The sequence below is a fragment of the Trachurus trachurus genome (genome assembly GCF_905171665.1).
Source record: "Trachurus trachurus genome assembly, chromosome: 19".
NCBI classification, from domain to species: domain Eukaryota; kingdom Metazoa; phylum Chordata; class Actinopteri; order Carangiformes; family Carangidae; genus Trachurus; species Trachurus trachurus.
Genome location: NC_139913.1, coordinates 20,750,586 through 20,764,060, shown reverse-complemented (window position 1 = coordinate 20,764,060; position 13,475 = coordinate 20,750,586). Strand labels below are relative to the sequence as shown.

At 48.6% G+C, this 13,475-nt stretch overlaps 1 protein-coding gene across 4 annotated transcripts in view; it reads left to right on the top strand.

The window, feature by feature from the left end:
- Positions 1-13,475, top strand: part of raraa (retinoic acid receptor, alpha a) — a 153,166-nt gene that overhangs the window by 115,905 nt on the left and 23,786 nt on the right. The window contains exon 1 of one of the 4 annotated variants that reach the window (XM_083994273.1): positions 2,918-3,014. The exons of the other annotated variants lie outside the window; for them this stretch is intronic. The gene's annotated coding sequence lies outside the window, so the exon portion shown is untranslated. Of the gene's footprint in view, positions 1-2,917; positions 3,015-13,475 lie in introns of those variants that run through there. 4 annotated transcript variants of the gene reach the window in all.

Sequence of the window (13,475 nt, the reverse complement as noted above, 5' to 3'; positions counted from 1 at the left end):
CTTTTTACCTCAAAGGAGCCGCACTGCACAAAGCTGGAGCAGGCCTTTATAGAAGAGATAGCTCTGTTGTCTTTCACAGCTGAAGGAGCGTAAAAGGCAGAAATCTCCACAGGCTCTTAAGGGCCAATTTCCTCCTCGTCACAAGACTATAGAAACACACCACAAAGGGAAATTTAAACAGGAATTTCTGATGTTTGGCAGCAGCAACAAAAGCACTCAAATTGGTTTTGTTTGCGCTGTAGTCTTTCTCTTTCTCCTTCTCCCTCTTTCTTCTTCTTCTTCTTCTCCTTCTCTCCCTCTTCTTCATCTTCTCCTTCTTCACTGCTTGTTTTTCCAAGTCAGATGAGATTAGAAATTCCTCCTGACTGAAGGAACAAGTCACATACATTCTTTTCCAAGCAGATATCCAGCGAGCTTGATAGTATTTCTCAGACTGGCCCAATAAACAGCTCTAGTGGCAACATTGATTCAAACCATGTGAGCTTGTCCGAGGGAGACTAGTGGGGGGTGGAGGGGTGGAGGGGGGGGGTTGGCCCAGGAAAAGAACTCTGATCCCTCACTCGACTCCACATTGTTTTGCTCAACGGAGGAGTTGCAGGGGGGTGGGGGTGGGGGGTGGGTTTGTGGGTGGTTGGCTGGGATGGTGTTGGCATATCTTGCTCGTTGCCTTGCTGCTTCTGTGTAATAAAAAATTTAGTGCATAACCAGGGAGTGGTGGTGACAGTGGCGGCGGCGGTGGTGCTGGTGGTGGTGGTGGTGGTGGGGGGGGGTTGTAGGGTAGAGAGGCACAACATCCGTTAGTGTCATCACGTGGCTCGGAGGCTTATTGGATCATAGGGGCAGAAAACACAACAGACAAAACAGAGCAAGATTTCTTTCTCTTTCTCTTTTTCTTTTTTTTTTCACCCCATGTTCTTAAGCAACAATCCAAACCAGCCAGGCTCAAAAGCACGAGGCAATCCCAAAAACATCTGCTGGCTTTATCTGTTTCTGGCTTTTTCCTTTTTAGAGTACTAACTTCACAGACAGTAGTCTCATGGTATGTTATCCTCTGCACGTGGGTTTAGAAACAGACTGCTGGTGGAGTTCTCCTTTTTTTTTTTTTATACCCCCTCTGTGCTTTTCCTTTTTGGTCCTCTGTTTTTTCAACCTCTCCACATTGGATCTAACTATTCATTACAAGCTTTACAGACGAGCTCTCTGGCTCTAAGAGTGCACTCAATGACATCTTCGCTGAAGTGAATCTGGCCTAAAACAACCTCCTGGACCCATTAAGTGGCCGGGCACGCATCCAGATCATATGGACGCTTCATCCCTGATGTTATTAGTTCCTTGAAGATGCTGCTACTTGAGTTGTTTAACCGTTTACAGGGCAGGTTTGTTTCATTCGCAGGCAGCATCAGCAAACCCGCTTCTAATCTGGTTACATTCAGAGCTACATTGTTGAATCCTTATGGCCTGACCTTGCAAGATTAAATGCACTTAAAATTTTCACTGAGCGCCCCGTCAGAATCCTAACAGCAATTACGGGCTCATGCATTAAGGAATGTGCATGGGCCTTGTTCACATGACTGTCACACACTTTAAAAACGGGGGTATGAAGCAAAGAGGGATTGCACGGTGGGCTCAAATGCTCACTAGCACACAAGAACGCCTCGCTCCTTTTGTTTTTTTCCCCAGGCTGTCCACAGGGCGAAAGAAAGCGGTCAGCGGGGATTTCCATAGAGAGCAGACGAAGCAGAGAGAAGGACGAGCTTTAGCTAGTTTGTCTTCAGAGGGCAGGGCCTGCCAAGTGGGCTATTGGACACGAACACTGTGTGTGTGAGGGGCAAGTGACTGGCAGCTTAATCTGACTCATGGTATTTCAAGTGCAGGAGTCCTTTTGCTTAGCAGGAGACGATGTAAAAAAAAATACCAATGGTATTTTATTGTTTTTTGCTGCACTGCACTGCAAGAGCAGGAGCAATTTTGAGCAAGAGTGAATATTTTTGTGAAGGGAAAAAAAAACACAAGAAAATGTTGGGCTTCGCTGGTGAAGAGCAAACCCATGTGGTTTCTCTTTTGGCTCTTTAAGAGACTGCAGCATCAGACAGCACAGCGAGAGCGTCCCTAATTGCTTGTGTTGTGAGGCAGCAACACAGAGAACTGTGGGTGATGCGTTTGGACTTTGCGCAGGCCAGCAGATTGCTGTTGGCCTTGCGAAATAACTGAGAATATCACTTCTTGCCTCTCTTTTTATTTATATATGCAGATCTTATTTGGCAAGTGTGTGCTGGGAATTGGGGGGGAGAAAAAAAAAACATGCAGCACAGAACAGCACAGAATAAACAACAGAGAAGAGCCCGTCCTGTCCTGGAACAGAATTGGCTGGAGTACTGTCGGTTTCTGATATTAAAGGGGAGGGCGCTGTTGTTGTAAACAGTTGGAGAAAAGGGTCATCTATTGAAGCCGAACATAACGTACCACTTTTTTTTTTTTTTTTTAATCAATCCACTCAGGATTTCTTGGCAAAGCTGCTTACGACTTCAGTAATTCTGACAGCATGGGACTTTGTTGACATAAAGTAGTAGAGCAAATCCCAGGTGGAAATGCAGTGCGTATTTGTCCTTTATGTCAATGCCCTGTCCCTGAGCTTTATGACATGTCCTGCGTGCTCTTTAACATCCACGCACCTCAGTGCTTTTTTTCATGGACAGACTGATGAGAGATTGGGTCTTTTCCTCCTGGGGTTTCTGCTGATCCCAACTTGATGGAACTGGCAGGATGGATGGACAGCATTGAAGCAAGGTCCCCTGTTCATCCAGCGGGAGGAAAGCATCAAGCATCAAGCAGGCTTCATATTGTGCCACGTCTGCCTAACCCCTTCCAGCCATCGGCGACAGTGATTTAGTAGCCTTGAATGCCTGGGACGCCACACAGAGAGAAAGAGAGAGAGAGAGAGAGATCAGCGTGTCCACAGAAACACACCTGCTTTCACCTTCAGGTGAACATCAATAACACATTTTGTCATCAAGGTATGTTTGTAATGGCATAGGGGTGAAGGGAGTTCAGCAGCACCGTCGCCGCTCTCCTGGGAAAGGCCGCAGGGCAGCATTTCACAACCTGCCATCACTCGCTCCCGACGCGGCACCTTGCCACCAACCGTCAGAGCGGTTGCTGCCCTTTTTTTTAGGTGATTCATCGTTTACTAAATAGAGATGCCCTCAGAAGTGGATGTTCGCCACGCCACAAGGTCACCGGGAGTAGCAAAGAGACGTGTTTTCGTTTGATACCGATTGTTGTTTCGGTCTTTTCTTTTTTCTTTCTTCCTGACTAATTAGTGGGTGTGGTTTGTCACCTTGAATACTGGCAGAACAACTACCGTTTGGACGCAAACACTGCTTTAGCTGACTGGCAGCTTTTTATTTCCTTCATGCGATGGCGAATTGCTGTGTCATTCTGTATCAAGTATGTCAGAAATTCAGCGTATTTTGCCTGGACGGTTTTTTTTTTTGGGTGGGGGCACACATGAACACACGCTCAGACCCACCGATGGGCCCCAGCTTGTTTGTAGAGAGAATTAGCCAGAGGCATCAGTCAGAGAGTACTGTACACCAGTTTGGTTTGACGCTAAATCCCCAAACAAGGGTTGGTGTACACTGCAAAGCCCACTTTGATGAACAAAGCGGGGCAGACAGAAAAGATCCAGGCAGTGTCATTGATTCATCAGGGCTTAAAGAAGGCAGCTGATTGCAGACATTGTCACAATAGGGCTGTAATCTCACTATCAATAATTACATTCTCCCCTGTGTCTGTACTGTTACGTGAGTGTGTTTCCCTCTCTCTCTTTCTCTTACACACACACACACACACATAGGGGTGGGAGGGAGATCGAAACTGTTCAGGTTAAGGTGGAGGGGGGGGGGGGGGGGTTCTGCCCTCTAAAATATTCATAGCTTCTTCATTTAAATCAATTCAGCTCTACGGGGGCAGTCAAGCATCAACTGTCAGAAATTGAGCTGGGCCTGTTGTAATCACTTCTTTACTTATCTCTACAGATGGCTTGTTCGCAATGGGCTCTGCATGGCTAGCTCACCAGCACATTGAGAGAACCCCCCCCTCCCCTTTTCTCCCATCTCTCCGCCCTATCTCCATGTTTCATCCCCACCCTCTCATAATGGAACACACATAAATTCATCTGGGTATTGAACCAGGGACATTCATCACCCCAGAATTCATCTGCGAGCCATTTTCATTCCCAAAGTGTCTCCTTTCTCTCCCCCACTTTATCTCTATCTCCCTCTCTGTTTCCCATCTCCATGGTGGCATTCTCCACATGGCAAGCCTGAGCCGGGCAGTCAGTGTCACGATTAATCTTTAATGCTCGCCTGCCCTAATTTTTCCTCATATTTTACAAGATTTCCTGCCCTCCAACTCCCCCCCCCCCCCCCCCCCCCCCCTCCTCCTCTTTCGCCAGCATCCGCTATATATAGAGTGATTACATGGAATGTTGCCTTGTTTCATCAGTTGCCGAGGACCACTGCCTGCCTCAGCCTCTCTCTCCTGTGCAGTCAGCCACACACTCTCTCTCAGACCACTAGCTCCAGGCCAAAGCATGAAAGCTGCAGCCTTCACCGGCACACTCATCCTCAGACTTCCCTCTGGGGAACCGTGTTAACATCACATGGATGACAACTGTGTACACCCCGAGCGGCTCTCACACACACACATATAAATATATGCACCACATTGGCATGCCCACCTATTTGGAGAGTGGGACAACCGAGGAAATAGGGTAGAGGTTAGTATGCTAAAAATACGAGAGCCTGGCGGTCCTCCTGCCGTCTGAGCAGAAAATAGCACCGTGTTGCTGCCGTCTCAGTCAGCGTTGTTAACGAAGGAGGACTCTGCTCATGCGGCTCATGTTTGTGTTTTGTGTGCGGAAGGAGAGGGAGCTCTGAATCACTCAAATGTACCTTATTTGTTTGGGCACGCAAAAAACAAAATCCCGTCGGCTAAAACTGTGCTTTTAATAAGCCGGCAAGCCATCTCCTAAGATAGAAGAGATGTCTCACTGTTTCAGATGATCTCATTGTGGTTAATAACCGGAGTCCTCATTTGCCCGGCTTTCACAGTACACTGTATCGGTGTTGTTAAACACGCCTCCAGGGTGTGAACAGGGCAAGTTTCGGGAGGAAGACACAATCTTTCTGTTAGTCTTGATTTATGGAAGCTTCTGTCTGAAGTAACTTTAGATATCCATATTGTGTATCTTCTCCCCGTTTGATCCCCTCGTCAAGTCTGGTCCCATACGGTGACTAGGCAAGTCTATCTGGACGCCACTCGCTTTTCTTTCCCACAGCTCCCTCTGAATCATTTCATACTCATTAAGTGTCTGGCTGGAGCCCGGGTCTCTGACATTTGACTCTTAAAGGCCCACCTGGGACCTGGGATGAAGTAGACTGGCAGAGGTGGGAAGGAAGAGTGTAGCCCTGGATGGTGATGGATAGGACAACATGTTAGACTGGAGGAGGCAGACAGGCTTCAGGTTACAGGGCCACTTGTTCCCTCTAACCCTGTTTGTGATATCGGCATTGTGTGAACCGAGAGATGCCCTGTAGCCGAGCAGCTCCGAACATGTGTAAGTGCAGAGAGGTGAATGAGGGGAGACTGAAACAACTGGATCCTGTTTTGTTATGAATAGAGCCACTGTGTGTTAAAAGGGAGGTATTCCGATATCAAGCAGCCCCTTCATTCGAGAGAGGCGTATTGTGTAACCTCTGCCGCGACCTGTGGTGTCTTATCTGGGCCATTGTTAGTGAAGTACCTCGGCTGAGAGAGAGATAGTCGCCCGGCAGATATCACAATAATTAAGTGGCCATGAGGAGGAGCACTCATTGTTCATTGAAAAATAAATGTGTCACAACCCCCTTGACTGGGACAATAGCTCCGGTAGGGTTAAGTTGGTGGCCTGCTGATATTTGCTGCCGAGGCTTTCATATCCAGAGACAATGCACTGGAAAGACGGAGATAAAGCGCTCGGCTCTCGCCTGTTCCTCATTCCCCGTCGTCTTTTCGGGAGCCCTGCCGGCCCGACTGTTCCTGCAGATTGGAGAAGGCCCGATGGAGAAATATGCAGCCTTGCAGCACTTAGAGCGGAGAGGGCACATTCTGTTATTCCACGGGATTTTTAACAGTAACCCGAGGAAAGCTTTTTATAGTCGGCTAAGAAGATGAAGGGAGGGGAGGAAAGAGAGTATAAAGAGAGACATTTGTTCCCTAGTTCTTAATTTGTAAATCGTTATTGTCTCCATGCTGTAGCGTTTGGCGACAATCCTCTCTGCTGTGACCTGCGAGAGCCGGCTAACGGGAGGGGCGGAGAAAAGGTGGCAAACACTTTGAACCAAAGTTGTCAAGTCTGCACGGCATGGTTGCACCCCGCACTAACTAGAGCAGCCCCCCCCCCCTTCTGCTTGCAGCGGTGCCGCTCAGTGCCACCGCCCACCAACGTGACGCCCCGCTTTGCCCTCGCGCCATACGTGGGAAACCTTTGCACAGCACTGCTGCCACTGTGGCGGTTCCACAATAGAGCTGGATTATTGTGTCTGGGCTGTCAGCACCTCTCAGCTGAAAGAAAACGAGAGGGAGGCAAAGAGGGGAGAGAGAGAGAGAGATTTCAGGCACCAGGAGAGTAAGGCAGAGGAGGAGGAGGAGGAGGAGGTGGGGAGGTGAGGGGGGCTCCAGGAGAGCTGGCATTTTCAAATAATAATCTCTGTGGAGCCTTTTAGGGGGTTTAATGTCATTTTTGGCCTCTGGATTTTTGCCCTTTTCTCCTTTGAACAAAAAGCAGCAAAGAGCGAATGGGGTGAGGAGAAGGAGGAGATATGCGAGGGGAGACGGCAGACAGAGACAGAGAGGGAGACAGGGAAAGGCTTGCTTGGCTGAGTGACTGATATTATTAGTGTTCTACTATGACTGATGGAGACTTGGCCTGCATCCAGTGGCTGCCAACAGGCCAGCGTTGGCGAAGTGAGTGTGGTACAGAATGACCTATATCCCCGTCCTATTTAGCACATTACAGCATTTCCCTTTATCTTTCCCATCTCTTCATCCAATCTTCGCTCCTTCCTTTTCTTGATTTTAGTATCAAGTGTCACGCTAAGGGGAGGGGGGAGGGTGAAAAAAAGCTCCACGTGTTATCTCAGTTTGTTTTGGGGTGTTTTTCTTAATAACCTTAATGTGTGTTGTTCAGTTGCCTTGGCGAAACCTGTCTCCGCTGTCGAGACTCGTCGGCTTTTAGTCTGCTGGAAACCGAGACATTTTGGCTACGGAGACGTGAGACAGCGCGGGGCAGACGGGGTGGAAGCTTCACCCAAAGCAAACCAGTGCTTTTAACTCTAACCGGTACCTTGCGTGCAGTCTGCATGGCTGCCTAAATTTGCTCCTTCTGGCAAGGCTAGTCTTCCTTCGCCGCCGTGAATTATGTATTGAATGTAATGCGCCGATTAGACACATGCACCTTCCACACACATGTCCTTTTGTCGCCGCGGTGACCACTTAGGTTCCCCTCCTGTCCCGCACCGACAGAGAGAGAGAGAGAAAGAGAGGGTTTCCCAGGCTGCACGTGAGAGTCTTGCCTCCAGCGGTGAGCCCTAACCAGGCCACCCAGCCCAGTTAGGTCTTCCCCACACTGCCTTACCTTTAATCAACCTTCATTGCTTCATAACAGGGAGTAAAAAACAGATCTGCTCTTGCACATATGTTGGCTAAAGCCTAATCCCCCCCCCACACCAACACCAGGAAGAGATGCATGGGAATCTTGGTCAGCTGACTTTAAAGAGGCAGGAACCACAGCAAGGTCGAAACAAACCCCTCCCTCCCCGTCTTCTCTGCCATTCCCTAAAGCCTGCTGGGACACTCCATGGGCTTGACATACCCAACCCCACCTGCCCTCACTGCTCAGCGGGAAGCTTCATCACCGGCTTTCCCTGAGCTGGCCTACTTGGGACTGTTTGATCTCATTGTGGAAGCAAGCGAGCCTGCCCGCTGCCTGGCAGGCAGAGAGAGCTCCTTGATGCTGAGGGTTGGGGAGGTGGAGCAGTCTTCAGTGGAGAGGCTTAATAACTGTATTAACATCGGTGGCTCCCCCAGGACCTACGCCTACACAGCAAAGGGAGGAGGAGGGGAGGAGGGGAGAGGGGGGGGGGGGGGGAATAGCACAGTGAAGCTGCCTTCTCTCACTTTTGATTCTCTGCCCTAATTTTCCCTCCTCTCTCTCTCTCTGCTCTCTTTTTAAAAAACTAGCCTGTCAGTTCAGTTCAGAGTGACTTATAAATCAAGATATATTACAGCAACAAAATAAACACTTCAGCTCTCCCTTTCTCTCTCTCTCTCTCCCTCCATCCTTCCTGCCTGCGTCATGCACTATTTTTATCTCACATTTCTCATCACCCACTGGTAACACTAGATTAATTTACTAACACAACTTTCATGACATGTCCATGAGTCTCTGTTTATCTCTTCGTCTTCCAGCACACTCTCTGTATCTCTCCATCACTGCTTTGCTTCTTTTTTCTTGTTTATCGCCTTTTTTTATTGCACCCAGCTCTTTATTTATTCATTATCCAGTGACATTAGTATTGTTGTTCCATCCCAGCTTCCCCCCTCATCGCGTTAATGACATCGCATTACAGATGTGTAATATTACAATGAACTTTGGACTGAAAGGACCGTACTCTTTCCTCACCTGTGTGTGTCGCTATTCATGACAATCCCCTTATCCTTTGAATTATACATAGGAAACTTTTGAATAATTGATGGGCCCCACTTAGCTTAATGGACAGAGTTATCTGCGAGAGGCGTGCGTTTCCTACTTGCAGTGGAACTGGGTCGCAATAAGCGGCACCCAGTCACCCCGAGGGGTCATAATGAGGCCCCCGGTCACGAGGCGGAGAGACGGGGCAGTCGGCCGAGGCCAGCTGGGGTTAACTGGACCCTGGAGGGCAGGAGGGCAAGAGGAGGGAGCAGTGGGGGCGTTAACGCTGAGCTCACCTGAGGGCTCAGCTCGGGTTACTTCCACTCTTTGTTTTTTAGCAGACATGCTTACTAATGTGTGCATAAACAACAAACCCGGTCTTCTACGTGCATGCAAACACGCCGTGTCGTCTTTTTTTTTTTTACGCTGTGTGTACACACACAAACGCATTCGCACACTAAGCTGTGTATGGTTGCTCAACTCTTCCACATGAACACAGTATTTCATTCAAGTGTTATTTATAAACACCTGGGTCACATTTGCAGGGTCGTGTTGCCGCTTTGCACAAAAGTGCTGAAATAATCTTAAGGTCACATAAAATGGAGAAAGTCAAACATTATCTGTAGCCGGTAGAAATACTCCGATGAATGGAAACCATGACAAAATCAATAAACCAGGGATGTTTTTAGGGCAGCGTATCTGAGAAGGTTGTTTTTGTTGTTAGTATGAGCAGGTTGGACAATGAAATGGTCAACTAAAGATGTTTATGACCTTGTTATAAGAAATGTATGGATTCTATGGCAGAGATAGCTTCTTTTATCTTTCTTTTTTTAAATGACACCGAAGGGGACGATCAACATTGTCTCACTAAAATCAGTCGACTGACTGGTGGGCAGCCATGTCACAGGAAATGGTGTGCTTCTGAGTGTGTGTTTGTGTGTGTGCATGCATGTGTGTGTGTGTGTGTGTGTGTCATGATCAAATGGCTCCCCTCAGGCTACATTGAAAGGTCAGGGATCCATGCAGGAAATTAGTGTCTGTGGAGGCATAGACAACACACACACACACACTAACACACACACACACTCAAAAGACGGAGGGAAGGGAAAAGCACAGATCATACCCGAGGAAGCTAAACATGTCCTTCATTAAATTCTGGTAACATCCCACTGCGTTCCCTTGATGACTTTGCCTGCTCCCATCAGCCATTTCTCCTAAGCACAGAGCAAAGCTATCGACAACCACCTCACTTTTTTTTTTTTTTTGCATTAACACTGACACTAAAGACAAATGATTCTGCCTCTCCCCGCCCACCCGCTCTCCCCTCGCTCTGCCCAAATCTTCTACTAAGGAGCCCCCTGACACTGCACATCAGACGGCTGAATCAAATGTGTGTCATCAGTCATCATTAGGGGGCTTTGAGGAAGGAGAGCAGTGTCTGGCTCTCGCGGTGTCGAGGCTAAGGTGCTTAAAGCCACCGCCGCTGTCATCCCTCGGTGGTATTCAACCACCTCCGACGCGAAGAATCGGGAGGACGTGTGGAGCGCCGTCAAGGTGGTCGGTGGCAGTTTGAGCCCACGAATCAGAAGAACGAATGAACGTCCACGTGTGTATGACTATGAGCGATGATGAGCGGCCACGTCGGTTGTTTTCTCAGTCTCTGTCTCATCAATGTGCAGCCCGCTTGTTTTCCTCTGCGTCTGTCTATTCTAAATATGTCAGCTGTCTCCTAGGGGTCTTTAGGCCATTTTAACCTCTGTGCTGACCTAGTAACCCCCCCGAGCCCTGCCATCACTGAGCTCTTAAACAGACTAGTGACAGGATAACCGCCCCGCTCGCTGGATCTCCTGGTCCACACCCTCGCAAATACCTCCACTTACATCCACAATGATATGCTTTAACCTCACCAAAAAGCTGACATTTTCGCTCGGAAGATAAACGGCTAAAATTTATGGAGGTGACAGTCATTATGGCTCTCAGGTACAGTGGAGGAATGCGCCTCGACCTGCTGAGGCTTGAAGGCGAAAAGGTAAATTACAAGCGCGTTTTAACTATTAGCTCTAACTCAGTTTTGACGAGCACATGAAGTGACAAACCCGAACGGGGGCTCTTTTTTTTTTTGGAGAGAAAGGGCCTGGTGAGAAGAAGGCACATTATTTAGCATCGTTGAACACATAGCGGAGTCACGCACACACGCTCCAGCCGCGACCTCTCCCCCACTTCCACTGTCATGCTCCTGCTCTGAAGTTGAGGAGATCAAACCCTCGTAATCTATTCCCCTGTGATTGACTATTGTGTTACCCACGGAGAGGGGAGAGAGGAGGGGAGAGAACATGGGTCGAGAGAGGCGGTTTAACATGACAAAGCCAGTCCCCGGTGATCCTCTCCTCTCTTCCCCAGATCCTCATGAGCCTCTTCTCTTTCCCCCCCCCCCTTTTCTTCTTGATCCCTTGTTCCTTCTTTTCTCTTCCCCACCTCCTCCTGACTTCTCCGAGTCCATTTCAGCCCTCTAATGCAAATAGCCCTTTGCTCCCTCCATATTTATGACCCGCTTCCTCCGCTGTTGAATATTCGGAAGGTCTTGAATGCTGCCAGTCACATCGGATTAGCGAGTATCAATGGGCAGATAACCTCTCTGTTAGAGTGAGAAAAGAGCAAACACTCGAGCAAACACTTCAGCATGAGCATTCGCAAAAGCCTTTTGGCTTTCAAACAGTGAGGCACTGTGTGTGGCACTCAGCCCATTAAAGATGAAGAGGGCCTGGTTAATGTGTATGAGTGTCATTTCAGCAGCCGGCGGATGAGGATGGCGGTGTGTTTAGAGCAGTGTTCTGTATTTCTTCACCTGTGATTGTAAATATAAACACTGAATGGTGGAAATGTGTTCATGATTACACTAATATAGATCATCTGTACTAAACTACGCTGTTTTGTAAAGATGTCCTCTGCTTTCGCACCACTTTCGTGTCTTGTCCAGCGCTTGATTACTCCAAGGTCGCAGGAATATTTTCAGGTCTCTGACCCCTGCGCTCCTTGTTACTGGCTGCTTGTAATGTCGTTGACCTTGGATTTTTATGGGAAATGAGGGAATTGAACCTTATTTGCCTGTTGCACTCACTCCTAAGTGGCTCCGGGGAAAGAGCATCAGCCAGATGACTAAATTGTTAACCTTCAAGGCTTTTGTTAGACCACACAGTGCGCTTGTAGATGAGGTAGGCCCAGGTTTAGTATTGCTTTGGCACCCTCCTGGCTCTGTGTATGCATGAGTGCAGTTTGTTATCGCAGGAGGGAGAAAAGCACGCACGCAGTCATCCACTCACACTCAATTCTATAATTAACCAATGCAGGCACTCTGTAAAAGAGAGGCTTAATGTTTCATGACGCCATTTTCACAGTCAGAGTGGTAACATTAAAGACCAGTTTGTAAGAGGCTGTGGTTTTACCCGGGGTGTGTGTTGGTGTTATGATCCAATAACTTCATCCGCCGACCTTGATCTTGAATTATGTGTCATAAGGTTTCACAGCTGTAAGTCACTCCAGGAAGTGTGTATTAATTCACCCCGAGAGGGTTACACTTTCTCCCTGGCTCCCCTCTGACAACGCCGATGTCTCGGAGGGAGCGGCGGCTTTTATTTCGGGGGCCTCCTGCTTTTTGAAATTGTTTGTCTAGCCTGCCACAGTCCTCCCCCAGTCCTGTCGCTCAGCTCAGCTCAGCTCGGCTCCTTTTTCTCCTCAGATGCTCTCTCCTCCCCTCTCTCTTTATCAGGCCCTGTTCCTCTCGCAGCTTGTCTCTTCCTGCTCCGCTCTCTCTCTCTCTCTCTCTCTCTCTCTCTCTCTCGCGCCCTCCCTCTCGTCTCTTAATGTGGGTCAGTCACGTCACTCAGTTCTCGGTGCACAAGCTGCTATGTGCATGGGATCAGCTTGTAAACCAATATTCACATTTAATGGTGGATCCAGTGTGAACAAACACACCGTCTATATGCATTGTGTGGGAAAAAGGCTTCCTAATAATGGACTTTCCTGTCGGACCATCTTAATAGATCTAACATGCACCAACTGCAAGTTCACAATCCTTACAGTGCATATCACGTTCTGCAGTGTTCATATTCCCACCCCTTAATACAACATGTGTTACAGCCTGCTGAAGCACGCTCGCATCCTGGCATCCTCTGGCCCAACATGGGCCGCCTCCTTTTTGCCCCCTTGTGCCCACCACCAAGTCCCACACTATCAGCTCATGCCAAATATCTCCGATCGCCCCGGAGCAAGTGCCAACTCGCATAGTTCCACTGTCAGTCAGCAGGCACGGACAGCTGCTGGGTAGAGTTACACCGTGTTGCACGGGGGTTGCAAGGGAGCGTTGTTGCCATGCAGGGAACTCGTGGTTCTTTCCCGCAATAAAACTGTCTTCAGATGCTTTTTGGTTTATTTTCTTCTTCTCCACAATCGGATCTGTCAACAGCGGTGCGCTCATCGGATTTAAGAAATGTATTTGTGGTTTTACTTAACTGCGCTGAAGGCTAGCATTTGGCAGCACAGAGCTAGTGTGCTTAGCATGGAGCTGCAGCTCAAAGCCTAGGCCCCTGCAGACCTCACCTTTGCCATCTGCTTGATTATTTGCCGCCCCTCCTCCCACTCTCCCCCTCTGCACTCTAGTTTGTCCACACATGTTCTCAGTTCCGTCTCCATTTGCCGGGGCTGCAGTGATAGGAAAACCTGGTGTGTTGTTATTTCAGAGGCC